At 40.6% G+C, this 22,025-nt stretch overlaps 1 protein-coding gene across 38 annotated transcripts in view; it reads right to left on the minus strand.

Moving 5' to 3' along the window:
• LOC135107088 (microtubule-associated protein 4-like) overlaps positions 1 to 22,025 on the minus strand; it is a 493,319-nt gene that overhangs the window by 219,574 nt on the left and 251,720 nt on the right. For 4 of the 38 annotated variants that reach the window (XR_010271603.1, XR_010271600.1, XR_010271601.1 and 1 more), the window contains exons 1-3: positions 7,084 to 7,341; positions 6,897 to 6,964; positions 1,425 to 1,569 (exon numbers count right to left, since the gene is read on the minus strand). The exons of 3 other annotated variants lie outside the window; for them this stretch is intronic. The gene's annotated coding sequence lies outside the window, so the exon portion shown is untranslated. Of the gene's footprint in view, positions 1 to 1,424; positions 1,570 to 6,896; positions 6,965 to 7,083; positions 7,342 to 22,025 lie in introns of those variants that run through there. 31 more of the 38 variants (XM_064016747.1, XM_064016727.1, XM_064016740.1 and 28 more) reach the window with 22 other exon arrangements.

A 22,025-nucleotide genomic window follows, 5' to 3' on the forward strand; every position in this document is an offset into this window, starting at 1 on the left:
AAATTACGAATAAGTGACAAAAACCCACTTTCTTTTAATGGCAATATAAAAATGTGTGCACTACAATGTTCCTAATAAAAAAGGACAGTTGGTGTCTACAGCACTGGTGCAGATTTGCTAAAGCCTGCAGGGTAAAGCTTTAATCCGAGAGGTGCCTGGGCTTCTAACTATTGCATGGCACACCAATACGATTTCCCCATACTGCCGGAAGGGTCTGGCTCTCCCAAATCTAGACAGAAAGGGAGCCTGGAACACCTGTTACGGTTTCGTTGCTGTATGTGCCGGCAAGCAGCTTGGCAGATTAAGTTTACGTGTATATTGTTATGATTACTGACCAGCTCTTGGACAGTAAGGTTCGTGAGGCAACCCAGCGTCTCGTATCCTCTTCCTAGCTGGAGTTACGCCTGCATTTCGCTATGCTGTCTGTGAACGTCTGGGTGTCGTTGATGGCAGTTGCTTGCGGGGTTGCAGGGACACAAGGTCACAGGTCCGCGGCTCACGTCCCTTACCTATTTTCTGGCAGGTGAGCAAGGCTAAAGCGTGAAAGGAAACGAACTCAAGCTGTCTCCACCCGTTGCGGTCTTACCTAGATCCCTTTAACGAGATAGTAATACGCATCAGTCTCCTTTCCTTCTCCAGGGGATCAATCTTCTCTAGGTCGCTCGGTCTTTTGCGCCTTCCTCAGTCACACCATTGCAAGGAAGTCTTCTTTCACTGCGTATATAAATACTGCTTCAGATCAGTCCATGTTATTACCGCTTTTGGTTGCTCTCATTAAGAGTCGCAACAGCAAATCAGTCTTGTCCAACACGCTTAGTTTTCTCCGCCATTCTCACTCTCATTACAAGGATGTATTCTTCCATGCAATCCATAAACAATACTAAGGATCAGTATATATTATTAATTCAACATTCTAATTTCAGAATAGCTTTGTTTGGTGTCTGGCTGTCGATAAGAGGCTGTATTTATAAGCTGCCTGCACACTAGTCTTTGATTCAGTGCATTTAAAATTCGTCCTCATTTTGAGCGTTTCTTTTTTTCATCCTATTTTTCCTTCCCTCTTGAAGCATCGAAGTAAACAAGCTAAAAGCGGAATCGTCCTCTCATTTGTTCTGGTCATGATTTTACGCAACACTTCAGAGGATTATTCTCCCTCCTGCCTGAGTGTACCCTTGACTGACTAGCGAGTAAACTTGTCTGAGAAATCCATAAATCTAAATTATTAACATATTTATAACATGCATATATAATTTTATTTCATTAGTAACTTATTTGATCTATTGTTCTCTTGTATTTTAACATTATTAATGCACAATACCCCCCCCCCACACACACACTGAGTCAAGCACCATTCTTACAAGACCAAACTGTTGATTTTTACTTTTTTTTTCTTTCCCACTCAATAGATCAGCATTGCTCCTTACCAATAACACTCCAGTTGTTCCCTGTATATACCTTGCTCACTAATCCGCAGAATGGAAACTCACTGGGAAAGCACTGCAGAGAACATCAGGTCATTTGAAGAGCACAGTGTTGATTCAGTATTAATTGACCTCGTAATGCCCAAAACTGGAAAAAAAAATAAATAATATCAAGTCGTAATAAAATGTTAATGCATTTGACAGAATCCGGCTGCCTAATTTCTCATTCGCTTTGAAGGTCGTAACTTATCTTATCTCTAATTAAGGGTGTCATATTTTTCAGCAGCCGATGATAAGCTAATCGGCCTATAATTGCAGGCCTTTTTTCTGTCGTTCTCTTTTTTATCCAGTGACAGTGGCGATGATGACCGACGAAGCCCCTATGCATTTTTTTTTTCTTTTTTTAATGAAAAACAGTAATGCAGCTGGAAGGGTATCAACGATTTTTTTTTTTTTTTTACTTAATTTTAAACTTTTGGGAAGAATTATACATTGCAATACCTCAGAATACTCTCTATCGCTCTATCTCTATCTCTCTATCATTACTTAAGTGTTTCTTTAGGTAATTTTCTTTTCTTTTTATTTAAGAGGGGTCCTGGTCAAGAGTAACAAACACATAACGAAACAAAAAAAAAAAAAGATCCCCTGAAGCTGCAAGTCCCAAGAGAGAATTATCGACAAGAATATTAAAAATTACGAGAATTTTCTTGCTGGAAATTGCCACAGATTTAGTAATTACTTCATTGTTCACATTGCCTCACACTTGACATCGCTGTACCATGACGCTATTAGACAGCTTACTCCCTGAGCCTCGAGTCATTCGCTAATTGCAACTCTGCTACTCACATCAATAGACAAAACGCTTCGAGTTCATAAAAAGAAAAGAAAAAAATGCCAGTGGCGTTATTTTACACTGATATTACACACACATTTTGGAATATATTTTGTTTGAACTGAATATCCTGCGGGAGAATGTCAGTACTCTCAACACAAAACTCGTAGTGCGAAATACATACTATTATTATCTTGCATATGTTTCCTATTCCATCAGGACAGACGGGTCAACAGTGTGCGCTGTCCACGCTAAGCTTCCATTAGTGAAATGTACTATCCTGTTAGTAGCAATTGTGTAATATTTGAGCATAATTGCCATAAAAAAGATGCTGATTCATGTTTTCATTAGTTGTCTGTCTGTTCTGTGAATTTCCGAGGTCGGTACGGCTGCTTCCTAAACTTTTATTTCTGTACCACCTGCGATGCTCGTGGCTTATCTCAGAGCAATTCCCTGCCCGTTGAACGGTGAGCTTCTTACGAAGGATTCCACTCTCCCTTGTTCTGCCTCGTGAATTACAGTATTTGCCTGATAAAAGTTCGTAGATTCAAGATTTTCAACTTGAAACAATCCATGACAATAGCAATAATCGTTGCTGCAAGAATAATTTGATGGATTTTCGGGATGTCTCACGGCGAGGAGCTCACTCAGGTGCTTTTTTTTTTTTTCTGGTGATGGAAGGCTGGTGATGGAAGGCTCAAGTACCTTTTGTAGCCCACCTCTCTATCATGTATAGCACGAGAACAGACTGTGTTAAAGGTTTGGAAGATTTAGATCGAGAAAAAGAGTGAAGAATGTACGCCTCCATGCCAGACACTATTACCTCTTATGCGCCCGGCACACAGACAGGTCTCTGACACGGAAGCAGTTGTCTTTACCGATGCTCAGAGAATCGATATTTATCGAATCCTCTCCCTCGTTCTCCTGTGGAACACTCGGTACCTCTCGCTGAATGCACCACGGGCTTCGGTCGTGCATCATGATACCCCAGGACACCCAAGTTTCCGGTGGATGCAGCGCCTTACACGATACGTCCATTCACGGTGCAATCATGTGGGTGTGATTGCCTCGCCTGCAGAGTGACCAGAGTGAATACTGCCTGGCTTTAACAATCTTGCAGAATATAAGACAAGAGTGAAAACTTCTGTCTTCATTATTATTATTAGCGCTGTAAATCTGGTGACGTTATTGGAAGTATTTGCGATAAAAATGATGATGAGAGAGAGAGAGAGAGGGGTGAACCTATTTGGGAAGCAAATAGGAGTACTGTGGCCGGTTCTTGACAATAATGCACATAGGAATAGCCAGACTTGGTAACGTGTTATTACCAGGCAACGCTTTCTCACGAACTCCACAGAAAAAGCGCAAGAGACTCGTTTGATAGCGTGTTGCGTGCTGGCAAAGAAGGATCAGCAGCTGCGGGTCTCAGGTACATTTCTCTAAGAGCTAAATTTGCACGTTGCGCCACACGACCCTTGACGCAACCTGACGCAAATAAGAGGGGGAGAAATGGCATTAACTTCCACGCCATCAAGCACAGCAAAGTCGCCTGATTTCCACGTAACGAAGTGCTTGTATACTCGTAGCATCAGTATGGCTATGAAGTTAAATGTCACCCCACTCAACCCTCGACACAATCTAACGCAAACTATAGGGGGAGAAATGGCACTGACTTCCAAATCACCGAGTACAGTAAAGTCGCCGGATTTCTATATATTTAAGTCCTTGTATACTTATAATATCAATATGGTTAAGACACTGACTTTATCTCCAATTGCTTTCCGAAACTTCCACCTTATTATTTGCAAAAATAAACGCCACAGTCAGCAGTCAGGTCGTATTATGTATATTTACTAGTAAACCGTATTTTCTTCCTATTCTTTCCATGTCCTGCAACTCAAAGGACTTAACACAATATATCCGATTATATGCCTGTGAACCTAACTTTTCCTGCTTTCATTTTACTGTGGCGTCAAATCTATTTTCCGGATTTTAAAAGTTGATTTTTTTTTTTTTTTCTATGAATATGAAGGGAAAATTCAAGTTTCACCTCCATCTATTCTCCTTTACCTACTCGAACCAGAGGCGCGGAATCCATTTAAAGAAGAAAATCATAAGAAAAGGCAAGGTAAATTAGAAAATCAGTTACCTTTTATTCAAGTGATCTAAGTTCGCGCAGTCAGAAGGAAGGAGAGGAAAGGAGTCAACTTTGGTGATTTTAATTCATCACTCACCATGTTCTTCGTATTTATTTTACTTATATATCTGTTTATTTCAACTCTCCTGGCTTGGCATTACGTTTTTTACACTGACCCTCTGTTTGTCATCAATTCACGAAGAAAATTAGTGTTTTCTACCACGCAGCTAAGCCAGATTCCCTTCTCCTTTCCTCTCTCCCTCCCTCTAAGGTTAATCTCACTACATCTTCCATTTTCATTAAATTCATTAGTTCGTTCATGCCTTCGTCTTCTGCTCTGCTCCCGCTCCTCATCTCAGCTTCCGATGACAATGATCAACTATATCCCTCATACAAGATGGCCAAAGTTAAGAGATTAATCACGCACGCAGTCTTCTTCGGGCAGTAATACTGATTCATGAGTGTGTGGAAGTTGAAGGCTTGCTCAGCGTGAGGTCTCGCCTTGTAGGAAACACATTATAATATCTTGCATGGTCATCCAACTCAGTCGTGAACATAAATCTGCAGTACTCGCGTGCAAGTCGACGACCGGAAACTCAAGGGACGGAAGAGAAAGCTAGCCGGTTCAGTCAAGGTTGGTAACTGAATCTTTCTTTGAGACAGAAAAGGGTCAGTTTTTTTTCGGCTGGTGACGTAGCGGCACAACGACCCTTGTGTGACTTTCAGCACGGTAACCGATTCTGGGAACTGTTATTCACTTGACCGTGCAGCGCGAGGGGCAATGAAAAAATGATGGGTCAATTTTAGGGTCAATTTTAAGGTCGTAGTTGCTCTTCTTTACTTCAAGATGACAGGGTCAAGAACCGGCTATAATTTTTTTATGCGAGAGGTTCTGACCAAAGGCAACAAAAAGATGGCAAGAAAAAAAAGGCTCACTGAGGATGCCACTCCCGAGAGAGAATTGTCCAAAAAAGAATAGCCAAAAATTACGAGTTTTAAAACATTCCACACTTCTACCAGGAAACCTATTGGATGAATCATTAGGCAGTGATTTACGATTTCTTCAACATTTCCCCACACACAAAAAAAAAATAAGTCTGGAACAAACTCGGGTAGATACAACTTGAAATTTCAACGAGGTAACTTTCCCTCCGTAAAGAAGTTCATCTAAATGTAAATTTCTAGAAATGACAAAATTGCTTCCTGAAATGAAGGTAATTAAATCTAAATTATGAAAACCTTCATTGAAATCAAATAATCTGATCTTCGAAAAAAAATAAATAAATTCAACCTGTGTGTGTGTGTGTGTGTGTGTGTGTGTGTCGCTTCCCTTCATGAATACGTGACAACACAAACACAGGTAGTACATACAAGCAGTAGCAACAGCGCGGGAGGGAGCGAGCCATGGTAACACGCGTAGCCAGCACTACATCAACACACGCCGAGCAATGTGCAACACACATCCACTTACAACAAAAGTATTGAAAAAATAGCAGCGACACAGTTTGGCAACGTTCCCCTTTCGCTAAGTTAATTAACAAGGACTTTGAGAATTAAGCGTCCGGTGATTCGAGCTTCGTTTCGTTCATTCTCTCTCTCTCTCTCTCTCTCTCTCTCTCTCTCTCTCTCTCTCTCTCTCTCTGCCAAAGCTGCCGAACATTCCTTTGCTATGGTTATCAGTGTTTCGCTGTATGCAGGTGGAAGTTGTATTAGGGGAAAAGAAATATATGGAATAACGAAATGTTGACCAAGCAAAATGTTCATTTATGTTCTCTTTCTGCAGATCTAGAAGAGTATTATATTGATATCTAGAAGAGTATTATATTGATTTATCTATTTTTATCTATGTATCTATATATCTATATCTATTCGTTTACTTAACTACCTGTTCGTTTAACTATCGATTTGAATATCTACCTAACTACCTCAAGAGAGAGAGAGAGAGAGAGAGAGAGAGAGAGAGAGAGAGAGAGAGAGAGAGAGAGAGAGCGAAAAAGGTTATCCCTACTAAAACTCTCTCTCTCTCTCTCTCTCTCTCTCTCAAGGGTGCGACCCGGCTGATGGCTGCGTGCATTATTTCACCAAATGTCCCGTGAAATGGCCAGTAACCAGCCACGGAAAAGTCATAAAAACAGACTATTTATAATAATCACATCGTATTTTATCACCTCGCCTATATTGCTTATGAATGTATAGGGAGAATATATACTGGGAATCCGAATGTGCAGCAAACCGTAGAGTCGTAACGTCAATTTATTGTCTGGGGTGTTTGGGCCTGAAATACAGTGCTTTCTTAACACTGCACACATTTAATACTTGGGAATCACTATCCTAACCATATAAACACGCACTTAACACTTGAATCATTATCTTTAGTAGAATCATCATACAAACAATTAAATTCCACATACAATTGCCTCTCATAATACTTTCAACTGAAACTGCATGAAAGTACTCGCTTCGGTTACCCACACCGGCGACTATACCCCAGCACCACAGCCATTACCTGCCAACATCCCATCCCGTACAGAGCAACAACCATCGTGAAGTCCGGGGGTCGTCTACATCCTCCGTCTGTTGAACAATAACATTCAACTTCCTTATCCATCCTTACTATGCATATCCACTACTTCTATTCTTCACCAGAACAAACTAAATCACAGCACAGTATATGCAAATAACACAGAACCCACCTGCAGAGCGGAGGTACATCCACACAGAAATCCCAAAGCACAGTGGTGGGTCGCCTTTTACAACCCGCCAGGCCGACTATGTTCACAGGTAGTGGGTAAAACGAAACTCAACCACGATACCCACTACGAACCACACTTAAATTTCATGATAAATATACAAAATCCACAAATTTTATGCAATACTATAAACAGTAGCCAATAAATATGGTGTAAATGATACAGAAGGATTGTGGCACAGCTGAGAGTGTAAGAAAGTTAGTTGTGTTGTGCCAGTGTGCTTCTTATCAAAAGAGACAGTCGAAGGGTATCATTTCGAATGTGGGAATCCAGTATTAATTGGGTTTTCTGAAGCTTCACGTGTATGAATCACAGAAATTTAGTGCAATCTGTCCTCATCACTCAATTACGCACAGATACAGACTCACAGATACAAACACACTTTTTTTTTTTTTCCCGCGTTAAATTATTTAGCGAATGTTTTTAGTTACGCCCTTGAAACTTCAAAAACATGTTTACGAATGCACGCGTGTCACAAACTTTTTTTTTCTCCTGTTTTGCCTTTTCTCCTTTCATCAAAGGGAGGCGACACAAAAGGTTGAAAAATACACTGGTAAAAAATAGTAAAAAAATAAAGAAAGACAGTTGCTTGTTACCTAGTATTCCAAAAACAGAACCGTGGAAGCAACGCACATTAATGGCATGATAAGTATAGCGCCTGTTTTTTGCCATGTTCTGATACTTTTATCCTGAAACGAAAGCTTTATGTGTAGAAGGAAAAGAAAGGCTGCAACAAGTCAAACGATTCCAAAGCTGATTCTAGAACTTGATAATTTTACAGTTTACAATTAATTTCATCTTGATATTTCAGTATTAAAACTACAGAAAATTGTTCAGTGTGTGAATGACTCTTCCTCTTCTTTCTTCTCTATCACCACCTCGTCCTTCTCCTCCTCCTCCTGAACAACACAACCATCTTCTCTTCCTTTTCCCGCTATCCCCCCCTCCTCCTCCTCCTCTTTCTCCACATCTAATCCCTCTTCCTCCTCTTTTCTGTCCTCTCCTTGCCACTCATAACCATATTTAATCATCTTTATCTCCCGTAAGCCTCGTCATCATGGTAAGAATTGGCAATGTAAAGCGAAGGCGAGACTCGGTACGTTACATATATATTTTTTTTTTTCATTTCTCACCGCGCTGGGAAGTGAGCGGTACATCATGTCAGATTACGCCCTGAATAGCGAAGTTGCGTTGCAGGAATTACTACAACCACAGTTACTACTTCCACAACAGCAGTTTTTTTCCGAGAAGTTCCACGAAGTCCTTGTTCACTATGCTGTCATTTTGCAAATCCAGCACCTGTTTAAGAGTCTAAAAATGTGCAGCGTTTAGTTTACGTCGTTGCGTTAAGCTGTGTAAAGCGTTGAACAATGTGCTTACAATTGGTCATTTTCTCTTGTATCTCTCAACTTTGAATATCATGGTACTTGTTATCATTATTAAAATTCTCTCTCTCTCTCTCTCTCTCTCTCTCTCTCTCTCTCTCTCTCTCTCTCTCTCTCTCTCTCTCTCTCTCTCTCTCTCTCTCTCTCTCTCTCTGAAATATACGTGTGTTTAAAAACAAGGCAGTAAAGGACAACTTATGGCATCATTTGGTAACACAAAACAAAGGTATCCTCATCATTTCAATATACATTTTTTTTTCTATCCCGTGAATTATTTATCTATTTCTTCCTCCCGTGCTGCGATATTATTAATGCATCACACACACACACACACACACACACACACACACACACACACACACTAGTAGCAGCTTGATTATCGAGTTTATTCCAGTCGTTCAAACACTATTTCCCTGCTGTCTCGTTTTTAATGTAACGTTATCAGGTTTGAGCCAGTTACTTCTTGTCATATCCTGATCACTGGCCCTAATAATGTCGCTTATATGCCTTATGCCACTTAAATACCTCTATCAAGATAACCGCTGTCTGTACTCTATCTAATCACTATGAAAGAAAATTTCACTTTCCTCTTGTTCATGGCCCCAAACCATAATTTTCCAGCTATTTCCATCTAAACCAAATAGAAAAAAGTTTCAGAAGTTTAAAATTTTTTTTTTTTTTGTCATTTGATTTTTTTCTGGCCAAAAATGGTGAAAATGGTGAAATTTACCTATTTTGGGGCAAAAAAAATCATTCTAAAAGCCGCAAAGCAAAGTTTGACGGGAATAATGGAAATTTTCTATCGTTTTGCAATGAGAAGAGTTGGAAAATAACATTTGTTTGACAAAGACGAAAATCGTGTTACACAGTGTAATTATTGCTGTAAATGTGCAGCATCCCACCCATCACATTGCGGTTGGATGTGATAAACAGAATAACAGAGCAACAAACTAATCTTTAATCCACGCCATGGTCACCCAGAAAAGAAAACTTCATCATTCTCTTTACCAAAACCACCAAAAACCGACACGAGAACCTGTTGCACTTTCACTGGCGTTCATCGGGAAACTTTCGTGGCAGCCAATAGCCTATATATCGAGCATGCCTTAAGGCACTCACACCCTTTGGTAGGAGAAACACTCACGTTCACAAACACATAACCGGTTGCTTCTACCAATACATGAGATGCTTACTTGTGATGCTGAGCTCGAGTGGCGGCAATGTTTCAAAAGATTCGAAACTTCTCTAATAATCAGTCACACCCGTACCTGTCTGAGCTGTTGAGGAGGCTCCGAATTGATTTAGGAAAGTCTCTGAAGTTTGGAGGAGGCAGAAAGTTGTTCGCTGGGTTAATGATTGTAGGGGGGAAAAGGTCTGACGAGGATGCAACAATCCAAGGGGTGGTTAATGAGACCAGTCACGTCCTCGCTGGAACTCCCAACATTATCCTTTAGAAGTGGACGGCTCTCTGGTGTAGCTCTTTTTTATGTGCCCTTCTACACACTCGCAGCTTTTGTACAAATGCTACACCACAGATTTTAGTGTTAGCTTCTGCACCATAATACCTCGAAATAGTACTTATAATAGTGATCACTGGTTAATGAACACAGTATGGTTGGTAAACACTCCACGTCCTGCACAATTTATTTTCTTAAATCTCTTAAAGCACATCATGATCGACAAGCGAGAAATCAGAGAACGCTTGCAGTATGACTGACGTGGATTCGAAAGGCCAACCGGTTCATAAGAGGAAGAGTAGAGTAAACACCACAGCACTGGAACCCAAGAGAGGAACAAGTGCTCCTGTGATACACCGCCACTTGGGAGTAACAACATCAACACCGTCATTCCCATAAAGTGAAGCAGTGATAAAACCACAGATGGCTGCCTGAAGTGAGAGGAAGAGGCGAAAGCTGAGTCTGCGAAACGCTTCACGGGAGAGGCGGGCGGGAAGCAGCCTCCTCAAGCTCCCTCGTAACCATAAAGATAAAACTGAACTCAACCAGGAATTAAAACTACTTTAAAAAGCTTTACCGTGTTAACAGTCGGCAGGCAGGCTGGTCAGGTGTGGCTGGCCGGGAAAACGGCTGCTGGGTGCGATATCAGCCCGCGGATTGCCGCCCGCTGGTTCTTAAAGAGAATTTCCCGATTTTTAAACTCGAACCGACGCTTTGAACATGAAAGAACCAAAATGACCACACACTGATGCTCCATAATGGGAAATCTACACTATTAAAACATTATTACATCATGTCTATTTGCTTTATACATTAAATATCCCTTGAAATCTGTGCAACCAACTAGATTTCGTTATAGTGAGGCACGGCGCTTTGAACATGAAAGAGTCAAAATGACCGCACACCGCTGCTTCATAACAGAAATCCACATTATGAAACCATTATTACGCCACGTGTATTTGCTTTATAATCCTTTAATATCCCTTGAAATTTGTAACAGCAACAAGATTTCACCGCAGTGAGACGAGACGCCAGAGGTGAGTTAATCAATCAAACAGTTGCGTGCCACCAAACATCTCCTCATCTAATGGACATCTTAATTACAAATGTGGGAGGCAAAAATTGAAAAAGTTTGGGAGGCGGGCTGGGAAGACGGAAGTGGAGGCGGCGAAACCCTGGTCTGTCTATCTATCCGCTGCACTGGCCCTCAAAAGACATGCGCCGGCCGATACCAACTGTTGGCATTGATTAGAGCATTCTGGTGGCGTGAGCTCCTCAACATTCTCCAAACTTTCCTGAGAGAACTTAGGGATACTGGCTGGCTCCTCGAGGGCGCCTCAACACCGACTGCCGAATCCAATATCTGAGGTAATACCGTTTAATTGGCAGCGTTTCAAAAGATCCACAATACTTGTCCGGGTTGTCTGCGGGGCTCTGCTGAACTGCTAAATATTTTTCTCAAAGTTCTGAGTCATTATTGGGATCATCATTATTATTACTATTATTATTATTATTATTATTATTATTATTATTATTATTATTATTGTTATTATTATTATTATTATTATTATTATTAGTAGTAGTAGTAGTAGTAGTAGTAGTAGTAGTAGTAACAGCAGTAGTAATATTATCATTATCGTCATTATTGTTATCATTACCGTCACAATCACCATCATCATTATTATCAATATTCTCCTCCTCCTCCTCCACGTCACCACCACCACCACCTTCACCACTAGCAGGAACAACAACCATCCATATTAATTTTTTTTAGCAAAACAATCTGCACTTTTTTAAAACATTTTTTTCACGCCCATACATGGCTGGCTGTTAGTTAACAAAACACCAAGCACAGATTTTCCTTTGATCACAGCGGTTAAAAGCTTTTCAAAAACAAAGCAAGTAATCACATCGATCTAACTCTGTGTGGACTCCCATTTGCTCCTTTTTTCCCCGAAGCATTGTCTAACCCAGCGCTTGTTTCACGATTCATTTCACATTCGCCACCCCTTCTTTGTTTGCACGCGTCACTCACCGACCAAACACTCCTCCCACCACTAACCTGACTGACTGACCACTTCCCTCCCGCTCTGACACAACATTCACCCACTTAAATAACTAAATTACGCCTGCCATCGATGTCCACAGATGCGGCAAGTCAGGACAGGGACACGGACGCCACCAGCTAATTCACTGCAAGAGGTGAGTTATGTAAACAGCTCTCAAACACGTAGGTGATGGATGTGTCACGCTACTGTTTGCTTGCTTAGTGCTTAACTTTTGCATTTTTAAATCCTCGTATGTATGAGTGCGTGTGAGTGTGCGTATGTGAACGTGTGTGAATCGGATATACAACTTTAAAAAACACTTAATCTTCCCTATATCTTCCTGATCCTCGCACATTCGCTCCCTCGTGCTTTCTTCATCTCTGCCTTTCCTACAACCTTCCTTCCTTCCTTCCTTTCTTCTTTCCTCCCTCCGCGTTCAGCTTATGTGGTCGATCACGTGTAGATAATAATTTACCTGAGACCTCTAGGAAATTACCTCCATTCTGTATTCCCACGATCGATGATTACAGGTGTGTGATGCGTGTCCGGAACTTCTCCCCCCCTCACTCACCTCAGTCATGCCGCAGCCAAGCTGATTCTTTCCCCAGCAGGGCGCACAAGACGCCTCCTGTGTAGCCAATGAACTGGGGCACGAACAGAGGAAAAGTGCTGCGTAGTTAGTGGTCTTTGTTGTAAATTAAGGAGAATAATACGAATATGTATGTTAAGTTTGACGCGGAATGGTGGAAGGTGTGAGCTGACTAATGATTTTTTTCCCCTCACAGGAAGTTTATGATTACACGAGTGAGTGAGTGAGTGAGTGAGTTAGTGAGTGAGTGAGTGAGTGGCATCTTTCATCGTTTTCCGTCGTGCATCTACGCATCGTCACGTCTTACAAGCCATTATCACAGTCATTATCATTACTTTCACACTACTTGATATGAAATGCATTAGAAGCGGTGGCGTATTGTCATTATTATTCATTACTTTTTTTTTATTATTCAGTGCGGATCATATCGGAAGAATGAATAAATACGTGAATAATGAATAAATAAGCATGCGAATAAATTTATGAAAATATAAAAAAAAAAAAGAGCAACTATCAGCAGAGTTCATCTCCTTCATTAGGTATTCCGCATAATTGCCTCATGTTTACATCTAACCATAAAAGAGAAAAAAGAAAAGAAAAAAAGAAAAGAAAAGCAACGTTACTTGTTATTTTACTTATGTATAATTATGAACAAAGCATTACCGATCATTATCAATTCTGTTTTTCCATAATTACTCATCCGTTCTTGTAATCACGACCCGTCTGTAATGGCAGGTAGAAAGGTGCTTTCATTAAGGCGTATAAATCACCGTGTAATTACTCTACCTTTATAGACAGAGTAATTAAAACGTTATACTGGTCTCACCGTCAACAATTAAGTGCAGGGGGCGAGCGGCGGCACCAGCAGGTAGCTAATGCCGTGAGCAGCCGCGGGAATCAAAGCTTATTATTTCAGTCTCACAGGAGTTACACTAACCAGGGTCACTCCCCTCGTCCACGCAGAGGCCCAGCCATGCATATTTTCAAGGCTAAGTCCGCTTCATTGTGCAAGATTCACGGGCCATACATTGTGCTGGATGCAACATAGGTCTTCTTGGTATTACAGGGAGTCGTGATGGAAGGACCTTAGCACCGGAGAGAGGGCCGAGGTGCGGTGCAGAGGACAGTGTTCCTCAGGATGTATATCGAGTTCCCTGGAAATTTATGGCGGAGTTTTTGGGTTCCGAAACAAGGGGTTGGCGTAACTGAAGAGGTTATAATCTTGAAAGCCACGAGGCCTACTTAGAATAAATTATCTTGGTGAGTTGCTGTGAAATGATTGCATGATACAGCATCAAATCTTGGGTTTTGTGTGAGTTTTACTTGTTATTTATTTATTTTTTTTTTAAGTGAATTATGGGATTTGAAGATATACGTAAATGTGTGCTTATATCAATTAGTTTAGTGAATAGCTGTTGTAAAATGTAAAATATTGCATCGGATCTCAGGTTTTATGTGATTTTTACGAGCTATTTTTCTATTGAGTTTTTTTTTTTTCGAGTCAAGGAGATCAGACAAGGGAAAAAGCACATACAGTATATAGAATAAAAAAAGAAAGGCTGTTCACAATGCCACTCCCGAAATAAAAGAATAAAAAAGTAAATAAATAAAAGAAAAACAGGAGGCGAAGTATCAGAGATGATCAATTAAATTCCGGAAGAATGAGAATTTAATTAAAAATCGATATATTCCTTTATGGAAACTTACTAAAATCAATAATCTTCCTGAAGCAACGGTCAAAATAATATTCCTACGATTCTAACCATACATTCTATTTCAGCACCTAAATTGCAGGCTGAAAGTACCCCCATTGAAACTAATCTTCAGTAAATCTCCGAGTCACGACCCATGATTGAATCGAGCAAGGGTAAGACTGGGGAGACTGAATACCCAATTACGCATGTCGTAAAGTGCAGGCGGTAGTCATTTTTCTATCATTCCTTCCCCCCACACAGTGAGTCCCTTGTCATTATCTGTCTCTGCCACTCGTCTCCCACCTCCTCCACAGACCTACGGCAGTGTTTTATCTCTCTCACGCAGCCCTTTACTTTTTTTCTTTCTCTTTCTCCCTCTCCCTCTCTCTCTCTCTCTCTCTCTCTCTCTCTCTCTCTCTCTCTCTCTCTCTCTCTCTCTCTCTCTCACCTCCATTACTTCGATTTCCATCCTGCCGTCCCCTCCCCCACTCCCACCCCTAGTCTTTTTGTCTGTCTGTCTGTTTTTCTCTTCTTCGCCTTTGCCGCGGGAATCACTGCACATTGAAGTGACTGTCTAAATATTATTCATCAAAGTCAACTATTCTGCAATCAACCAAGTGCAATTTCTCTCCAGACAAGACAAGCACAGTGATGTAGTGTTGTCAGGGATGCCGCGGCTGTCAGATCGTTAGTAACTATGCTTGTGATATATTTTTCAGTGCTCCTATCTTGTTGCATTTATTTTTGAAGAAGCAAAGTTTTATAAGTACAAACAATCCCACAGTATTGACTCATAATGCAAATATTTCAGTTTTAATTCTACTTTCCGAAAAACATTCCTTATATATATATACAGATTTCTTATATTGATGCCAGTCTTGGAAATGAAATAGATATTGAATAACCTTGCAATATTAGATCACTTATGAAAACTTTTAATTACATAACCTTCACTTTCAGAAAATTACCTGCTTTTCTTTTCTTTTTTTTTTTTTTTCCTTTTCATTACAGACTCCTCCCATCATTTCCAGCCTACAGAATGGACGAAGGGTTGTGTAGCATTGTCGTGTTCCCAGATAAAGGCTGACTCGAGTCCCGCCCAAGGAACCAACATTTCTACATTTCCCACATGAGTGATTTGCCGTGAATGAGCTACGTGTTACTTATAGATGCAAGTTCCATTGTGTAGTTCCTTACAGAGAAATTGATGGAAAAGAAAGAGAAAAATATTAAAGGGTTCTCTCTCTCTCTCTCTCTCCAACTATACTCACTACCTCACCGTTCTCTAATTCTCCAAGTGCATCTCCCTCCCTCATGTTCTCGACTACAGTAGCGGCGCATAAAATCACTCAGGATTCAGTGTGATGCGCCCCAACGAGGAAAGCGGTTCGGTAATAATGCCAATAATGAGACGTGAGCTCTGGCTTAATATGTGACAGGGTTCGGCATTTCGCTCATCCCTTGAGAGGCGGCCAGCGGCGATCGGGTGGCGGTGAGATTAGCGTGAGTCACCGATGGGCCGCCAACCTCACGCTAATGGTTTTAGTCACGGCAGCCTGATGTGTACTTGTCTCTAGGCTTTCTCATCTATCTAATCTCATCTCATCTCTCTCGCTAGTGTGGCTGTGACTTTCCTTCTTTCGTTTCTTTGCTTCGTTTTTTTGTTCTCGTTTAGTTCTCTCTCTCTCTCTCTCTCTCTCTCTCTCTCTCTCTCTCTCTCTCTCTCTCTCTCTCTCTCTCTCTCTCTCTCTCTTGCAGACAGGCAGAAAGACAGACACAAGATAGGTAGTAAGATAGACAGACAGACAGACAGATAGACAGACAAATATGTAGATAGACAGGTCGATAGACAGATATTAATAGATAGATGGATAGACAGATAGAGATAGATAGATAGATAGATAGATAGATAGATAGATAGATAAGTAAATAAATAAACAAATAACCAGACAAATAGATTTTCACAGAATTTATGGTCATTGGTCGTGTTTATATTCCGGGAAAAATAATAAAAAATATATAACGGTGTTGAATTTCAGTAACATAATGCGTCCAGGTTTTTAGTACGGTATTGTAGTGAGAGAGAGAGAGAGAGAGAGAGAGAGAGAGAGAGAGAGAGAGAGAGAGAGAGAGAGAGAGAGAGAGAGAGAGAGAGAGAGAGAGAGATAACCAGGAGAAAGCAACTACAGCAAAACACAAACAAAACACAAACAAAACACACAAAAAAGTTAAAAAAAAGACGGAAAAAAAAAAGAAAGGAGAAAAAGAGGAAGGATGGAAGAGAAATCAGAAATCGAACACCTAACCTAACGGCGGCATATATCGAGGTCTTAACTCAATTTTAAACCTATCCGAGGGAGCAAATTTTCAATCATCAGCGAAGGTACCTCTGGCGGATCTTGCTGAGACCCTCGCCACGTTCTTGTCCTCTTCAACCGATCTCCAATTCCGGGAACAACAAATCACTGCTGTACTTCTTCGCTGTTGCTTAAGAATGGTTTATTGTCGGGGATAGGTAGACACACAAAGGAGACCTACAATGGGACTATACGCACAGATAACGATGTGGATGAAGGTTTAGAAAGACTGTTGCAATAAGAGACATGATCCCTCATTGCTGTGTAAATCTACTTGTCATGCCGTCTCATTAGGAACATTTTCGGTTTCAATAAAAGTGTCAGTACGTGTGTTGCTCTTGTTCTGAGTGATACGGATCCAGGGCACTATAATATTTACGAGTATGAATGTAAATAAGATGTGTGTATCAAACAGGTGTCACTTGAGAAAATATGAACAGTTCAAGAATTAGATGTTCAGAAGCGTCTCTCTCTCTCTCTCTCTCTCTCTCTCTCTCTCTCTCTCTCTCTCTCTCTCTCTCTCTCTCTCTCTCTCTCTCTCTCTCTCTCTCTCTCAGGAATTCTCAGTATATTGGATGAGGCAAGTTGTTTTCATAGAGAAGGGAATAGTTTATAGGGAAGGTTGTGTCTTGGGGATACGAGGTCAAATTGAATTTTTGAGGCGCTGAACTACGCCGCGCTTTCCTTCACCTGCTGAGAAATGAAGAGTTCCATACCCTCCCTCTACCGCTCGTGTGATTCCTGTTACATGATTCATCAGATGGCGGTAAGAAATTATGAAAAGAGACTTGTATTTTCTTCCTCAGTGAAATCATTATGAATTATATAGGACAGAATCACTTGATCGAGTATCTTACCACAATCTTTATGTTATTCAAGATTTAATGGCAGCAAGTAAATGAATTTTATATTCGTAGATGTTTCATAGTAATATCATTGAGGGTACTTGTGGCTACTACTAATGTTGAATAGTATGTTATAGAAAAAAGACAGTAAAAAGAAGTGAATAGTTGTAAACACACACTCACACACACACACACACACACACACACACACACACACACACACACACACACACACACACACACACATGACCCATTACCTCCCACAAAGGAAATGGACTGGTGGTGACGCAGACTACAGCCAACGATCAACACAGCACATCCTATCAGTTAATGGCTCCCACCAACACTAGTTCCTCTACATCAGCAGTGCACTTTCAAATTATTTCAATAAAATGACTTATATTTCACTACAAGCATATCATTTATGAATCTTAGGTTGAGTGAATAAATGTTTGAATATCTTACGTTTACAAAATATTACAATGACATAACTGGGTTTTTATTTTTCTAGTTTACATTTCATTATAAACAGAAGTGAGTCATGATTCTTAGATAGCACGAACAAACCCTTAAACATTTTACACTATGCCTGTGAAAGTTTTGTGGTGAGTTGTACTGGCTGCAACACCAAGCCGATCAGTAATACGGCCACTCAATCTCTATATCTAATTAGAATTCGACACGATGCCCATTTCCATCATGCTTATCGCGCCCAGAGCCATTATATGCTCGATGTGATGGAGTTTCAGTATTTTTGTTGTCGCGGTACAATAGTCATGCTGTAATAATTTCAGTAGCAAAAACTCATCCATTTTGAATTCACTAATGTGTTTTGTTGTGTCTGCCTACAGGCGCTCGCAAATAAATTTCATCCGAGCCTTGCGACGAATTAAATCTTGGGATGAGAAAGATTTATATAAGCAGAAAACATGTTACATAAAAGTGGGAATCTAAAGTAAAGTAGTGTCCGATATCAACATGTCGGAATAGATGTATATTTTGTAGTGAATCAGAAAGTAGAACACACACACAGACACACAGACACACACACACACACACACACACACACACATACACACACGAACAAGCATGTATGTAAACACTTCGACGTCCACCTGTCCACCTCGACACACACAGCACCCAAGCAGACAAGCCACTCCTAAATTCTCTATCCACACACCGCCACGACCACCAGAGCATGAACTTAGTGTAAAATTGAAGGTAATAGCAGGGTGTTAATATATTAAAGGATCCCGGTGTGATGTCCAAACTATATTACGTAATCACTACCCCGCTCACCTACTAATCCGGAAACACACATCTGTCACAGGAAGTTAAGTCCCAAGGTTTTATGAATGCAAAGAAAACGTGTGATTTAAAAAATGCTTTGTTATCAGCTTCGCCAACGGAGAGCGAAAATTAAAGGGTTTTATCAGATTTACCTTTCCGTGCGAGCCTCTCTGGTCTTTCCTTGCTGAACACCTGAGAAAAGTGACGTACCGTGTGCTGCACCTACAGGAAGGTACAGCACTGTAGGTGATTCTAACTTTAGGGTGCCATTTATTAAGACAAACTGCCCACAACTTACTAACTTAACTACTTAGGTGGCTGCGTGCGAGACTTTATTAAAGCCTGTGGTCAGCAACAGGTTTGAGTCTCCCTTGAAATACTGGCAACTTTTCTTCGCATTACGTACACTGAGAAACTCCCCTTCTCCTCCGTCAGTAGCCAACACTCCTTTCCTCCTCCTCTTCCTCCTCCTCCTCCTCCTCCTCCTGCTCCTCCTGCGTTAGTAGTTATTCCCGTCACGCCACGCCACTTATAACTATCTTGATGAAATCTTAGTAAAAATGCAAACACGATATAATGTAAGACTGTAGCATATCTAATTCACCTCCTTTTTCTTTCTTTTTCTCATAATTTCTCTTGCAACATAGAATATTTAAGTTCTGGGCACCCGTGTGTGTATGTATGTGTGTGTGTGTGTGTGTGTGTGTGTGTGTGTGTGTGTGTGTGTGTGTGTGTGTGTGTGTGTGTGTGTGTTCCTTTCCTTGTTCAGTCTAGATGCAAAACACTGCATAACACATCAAACATTTCCCTCGGTTTGTCGTTTTCCTTCATTTGGGTGAATGTGGGAAGCTGTCACAGTTTTTGGTGGTTCGTTCTAGGGATGAAAAAAAATAGGAAAAAAAAAATTCCTTGCATCCTTCCGACCACGCGGCGCTGGGAAATGTTCGCTGCATGAGGATGAAAAGTGGGCGAGGCCAAAGAATGAAAGGATTGCATGAAGTAAGAGACGAGAATAAATTAGGAAACTTTCGCCTCCAGAAGGAAAAAATAAGGTTTAATTCTCAATTTATAACGTTTTTTCTTAATAAAGGAGCCACGGAGTAATATCCAAGAGCCTGGTGGTTAGGATATTTACTTCGACCACCGCAGGGAAACTATTATAACTTAGAGTATCAAAATAATAATCTCACATTAATACTTGATTACTGTTCTTAAATTAAATTCTTATTCAGATCTATGAAATTTTATGTATCAGTGAAATTGCTCGACATTTATACAACCTGAAGAAAACCAATGAAGGAGGTAATTAGAGTAAGTTAGCCATATCTTAAAGGTAATGTTTGCCAGAAAGAGTGGATGAAAGGAGAGCAGGAGGAAGACAAAGGATCAAACTTTTGGATGTGATACTGGAACACCTCGGAATGGACAGTGGAAGATCTGGTCAGACGAGTAGACGAAGAGAGGGAGATAGAGAGCCGTGGCCGCCGAAGTCACAAGATAGGTAGTCCGGTAAAGCAACATACCACAGTAATGATAGCCGAAGATACATTGATTCCTTTGTATCTCAGAATAACGGTTTGATATCACGGGTGCAAAAATTATCTCGTCTAATATTATTCTGATCTTTTTTTTTTTTTTTTTTTTCGTTCAATCTGGCGCTATTTTTTCCTCTTGGCTCCACGGTCTGCCATCTGTTGCACTATTCATTTTCAAGGTTCATAAGATCGAACTCTGGAAAAATTATTATTATTACTTTTCATGTGAGTGTGATATGAGATCTTTGTTAATTTGCTTATATCTACAGCACACACACACACACACACACACACACACACACACACACACACACACACACACACTGACTCTCTCTCTCTCTCTCTCTCTCTCTCTCTCTCTCTCTCTCTCTCTCTCTCTCTCTCTCTCTCTCTCTCTCTCTCTCTCTCTCTCTCTCTCTCTTAACCCTAACCAGCACCATATGTATAACCTCGTTGCTGCAGCGACATAACTTATTCCATTTCAAAATTTAGACACTATAAGGTTATGTAATATTCAAATCTATTATGAAACTAACAAGTCACGGAGGATAAGGAAAAGAAACCAACAAGAAGAGAAGCCGTATTGATAAACTTTATGGTACGTAAATCAAGAAAACTAAATCTTGTGTTGCATTTCCTGGAAGTTCTATTTACCGTCACAGTTTAATTCCCCCCCCCCCCCGCCAGTCTGCGCTACAAGGAGCACCAATTCTTTTTTTTTTTTCAGTAGCGTGTGCGCCACGTGACAACGACAATATAGAGTGAATCAATCATAAATATATAACTAAGTAAACCTCGCAAACGTATTCAAATTTGATAATTTATGCACCAACTAGATTAACGTTATTTGCATCCCAGGAATTCACTCTCCGATTTATGATAACTATATATACACCGCAAGCTCTATCGGCCGGCCAGTCCCCCTCCTGTGCAGTGGCGAGGGGCGCTCCCTTTAGATGTATGAGTATAGCGCACACTTTTTCCCTCTACTTGGTGATGTGGGTCGCTGGGGACAAACCCTAGGGAATTATCTAGACCCCAATTAATGTGCGTATATTAAACAGTAACGCACTAAACTTATGTATGCTTGTCTCTTGTTACTAAATTGGATTTTTTTTTCTATTTTTGTGATTTTTTTTTTAATGAAAATCCTACGTTTATTAGGATAAGAAATACGCTTTTCTCTCCTTTTTTTTTCATGTGTGAAGATTCTCGAAAATAAACTTTAGAAAAATCCAGTAAAATTGTCACTCCAACGAAAAAAAAAAAAAAATACGTTAAGCAGAAGATTAACTAGTGGTGTTAAAACGCCAGGGCATACACCAACCTGAATTTTATACTATCCAGGGTGAAATCTCTCTCTCTCTCTCTCTCTCTCTCTCTCTCTCTCTCTCTCTCTCTCTCTCTCTCTCTCTCTCTCTCTCTGAATAGTTCCATCTTAAAACACGGTCAGCCATTCATCTTTCATATACTGTACTGAGCCTTTACCGATCTTTGCTCTCGATATTAAGAGAAAGAGTACTGGATTATTTTTCTCCTGTTAGTGGCGCGCCTTTCACGAGGAGGCGCCTCAGTGGTTTGAACGCTTTGTTTCAGTCACATGCGGGTGTCACGGTGATGGTAACCAAGGGGAAAGCGGGAAAACCTACTGTCTCCCCACTTTTAAACAAATGTTCGCTTGCAGA

This window comes from Scylla paramamosain, chromosome 14 (assembly GCF_035594125.1).
Source record: "Scylla paramamosain isolate STU-SP2022 chromosome 14, ASM3559412v1, whole genome shotgun sequence".
NCBI lineage: Eukaryota > Metazoa > Arthropoda > Malacostraca > Decapoda > Portunidae > Scylla > Scylla paramamosain.